A 3,637-nucleotide genomic window follows, 5' to 3' on the forward strand; every position below is an offset into this window, starting at 1 on the left:
TCTAGAATATGTATTTTTTTTATTTTTGTTTGTATTTTTTGGAGATTTGTTTTAAGTAGGAATATCGAGAAATTACATGATCTTAAAAGGTGTTTAAAAATAAATGTTAGCAAGCAAGTCAGAAATTTGACTCCCATTGGGCGGAATTTAGTCTTTAATCATCCTAGGCTTGAGACATTTAATTTTACGACACTTTATGACGTTCACGAAATGAAACTTATTTTGATTGTGAATTTAAATTTGCATTTAAATCAACCTTTTTTATTGTTTATTATATCCATCCAGTTCTGAACTATCGCAACGAGTTTTAATTTTTTATGGAAATTTGTATGGGATAGCAAAAATTTTCATTCAAAAAATCGCCAAAGATTTAATGAAAATTTCTAAAAATATAACTTTGGAAGAAAAATGTTTCTTGATTCTTGCAGTACAATTCATGTGAACAAAGCGCACACCTTACTTGTACCCCAGAAAAGAAATGAGATGTTATACAAAATTTTAAACGCATAAATTTTTTTTTTTAATTAAGGCGTTTTGACTGCTTATTTCCAAGCTGTGTAATCGTAGGGTGGGAATAAAAAAAATCTCAAAAACTGTTTTGCATGGCCCGAGAATTTATTAATTTATATAAACTTTGCAAAAACATTTCATGAATCATGAAATCAATAAAAGCTCTAGCAAGCAAAGTCAGCCGTTTTTCAACACTTTTCAATGGATTCAGTATTTTTTGAAATGGTTATAATTTTTCTCATGAAATGCTTAGCTGCATTTCATGTTAGTAAAAAATGAAGTTCAAGAATAGTCAAAACCAAAAATCAAAGATCAACTTCATCGCAAGCTTAAATATTGGAATTTTCTGGATGATTTAAAGGGCAGAAATTTATTCTTCCATACAAATTTCCCTACCAAATTGAAACGCTTTGCTCTACTTCAGGAATCAACCAAATCATCTTAAATTCTTCACTGATGCGAAAAAACATATGTGAGCAAAAAGTCATTTTTTGCAGCGGTCTAATAACGCATACTGTGAATCACCTTTTTCCAAATTAAGACTTTTTTTTATCATTTTTTTGTTTTTTGAAGCTTGATTTTCAAAACTACACAAAACTTTAGAATTTTATTGAGGTTATTACAATTTTAGCAGATTGCCCACCTTCGACAGAAAAACAACATTTTTAACTTTTAATCATCCCACCCCACCTCTGTTTCCGAGTAGTTGAACCATTCCAGATATAAAGAAAGACTTAGTATTAACTTTGGAAGTGTTATTCAGGGAAAAAGGTCACATTTTAAGACAACCTTCTTTGTATATTTATTTAGTCATCCATTGTGCCAATAGTTATGTAACACTGACTGATTTGCAGCTATCACAGATCGTGAAGTGCTAGACATAAAAAATTTCAATTTTTTTTCCTTTCGCGTGCTCAATCAAAGTGCTAGCGTTTTTCCAATCTAAATATTATTTCTTTGAATCAAAAAATGTTTCGATCGAAACGAAAGAAATTTATTTCAAGTTAATGTAACTGAAATTCGAATTAATGTACCGTACTTTAAATCAAAAGAAAGTTGTTATTTGTTCCAGAAGCAATGAACAAATTCTTTGATTTTGATTAAATTTTCTTTGAAACATCCAATGACGGATAACATTGTGTCAGCTCAATAACGTGGAGGATTTTTGGTGAGTTTGTTTTGAATTTATCTGTTCTAAATTATTAAAGTCGACAGATACCCAACCGGCAGGTGCAATGACTTCACAGTTTAAATCAGGCATGTCAAACTCGTTTAGGTGTGCGGGCCACATTAAAAATTTTCTATAAAGTAGAGGGCCGCAGCCTTAATCAGTTAAATCGGTACATTCAGCTTTAGTTTTTTTGCAGTAATATTTTTACATAAAATCAGTGGTGTTTTTTGTGACAATTTAAGACGGGGCTACGCTGGCCGCATTGACCTAGGCCGCGGGTCGCATGCGGCCCGCGAACCCCCAGTTTGACATGCCTGGTTTAAATGATTCGCTTCTTGGTCAGAAAAGGTCTGTAGATCAACGCTAGCATGTTTAAAAGTGAGTATTATTTATTGTTCTAATACAATCTTTAACTTGCTAGAGCATAATTACGGCACTTTACTTTGAAACTAGTTTTTATTTTCCTGCGTATTGACATCTCCGGAACATCCAGACGAGATAATGGAAACACGCAAAACCCATCAAATATATGCTTGTTGTGTTCAAAAATAAGCGCGTGAAGACAAATGACACCAACACCATTTTGTTGCACTTACTTCAAACTTCAACGTGATTTATTAGTTCAAAAATTGAAGTTGAGAAAAAATAAAACTTAAAGTTGCAATAAGTTGGCCAGAAAACGTCTTGGAATGTTGAAATCTAGTGCAAAACGTGTGATTTGAAGGCCCTAACAAATTTTCAGAATATTTCATTCGTGATAATCTTCATCTAACTATGGTTAAGTTTAATAAACTACTTTTAAGAAACTTTCAAATAACTTTTAAAACAAAACCTCTGAAAAAAGATAGAGTTTTGGTTTTTTCAACAAAGTTTCATATTTTTACGTATTCTATAATTTTGTTGTACCGTACAACGGGGTAACTTTGATCACCGGGGTAACTTTGGCCATCAATAAATTTTTCCACATTATCATCAATAACTTAATCTATAGTTTGAATGTTTGAAAACTTTTCTCTACGTTTGAAAGCCTATTAGTTGAGTATCAAAGAGACAAAATTTGGTTTGTATTTGAAATTGTTTTCTGTTAGTAAAAGTGCTATTTCAAAATCTTAAAATATCTCGCCAACAAACAGCTCCCGAATAGACTTGCACCGTGAAAAAACCATCAAGTTCATAATCACAAAACCATGAATTTGATGGTTTACACCATGACTTTTACGATCCACGATACCGTGAATACACATTGAAGTTCATTGTTTTCGACCATACATTTCATCGTTTTGGCGAAAATAACCATGAAAAAGGGGTATTGTTATGCAGCGTGACCATGAAAAAAATAGCGATTTCCCATACATTCGGAAGCTCAAAAATATGAAGTTCATTGTGATAACAGCTTCCACTTTTTCATAGTAAAACCATGAAAATCCGTTTATTTTCAATGTTTTCACGAAGATGGAAGTCAAGGGTAATTGATGGTACGAAATATGTGTTTTACCATACAATTTCATGGTTTACCATCAATAATTTAAACTTTCATGTATTGGAATAGTTTGTTAAAGTTATCACTCATTTCAAGGAATTTTATTCATAATTGATCGTGCTTTTAAAAAACTTGGTTTATGTTTATCACAAAGCACGATCAATCGGGAATAATATTTCTTGAAACAAGGAATAACTTTAGCAAGCTTGCTCGTTTTGAGATTTCTTACGAGTCACTTGTCAAAAAACAAATTTTGATTTTTATAATTTATGTTGTTGTTAATCATTTTAATTTTATAAACTTTGTTCTTTCCACCAATTTTTTTACACTTAACACTTTCCAAAAATATTCACAATTTTATGATTCCCTGCAATGCGTTCGGAACCCGTTTTAAATGTTTTCCGCACAGCTCCGACCTGCTGCAAATGAATTTCCGGCTAGGTGAATCAGCACCCGCTTTTCATGCAGGCTGGGGA

Source organism: Uranotaenia lowii, chromosome 1, assembly GCF_029784155.1.
Source record: "Uranotaenia lowii strain MFRU-FL chromosome 1, ASM2978415v1, whole genome shotgun sequence".
In the NCBI taxonomy this organism is placed as follows: domain Eukaryota; kingdom Metazoa; phylum Arthropoda; class Insecta; order Diptera; family Culicidae; genus Uranotaenia; species Uranotaenia lowii.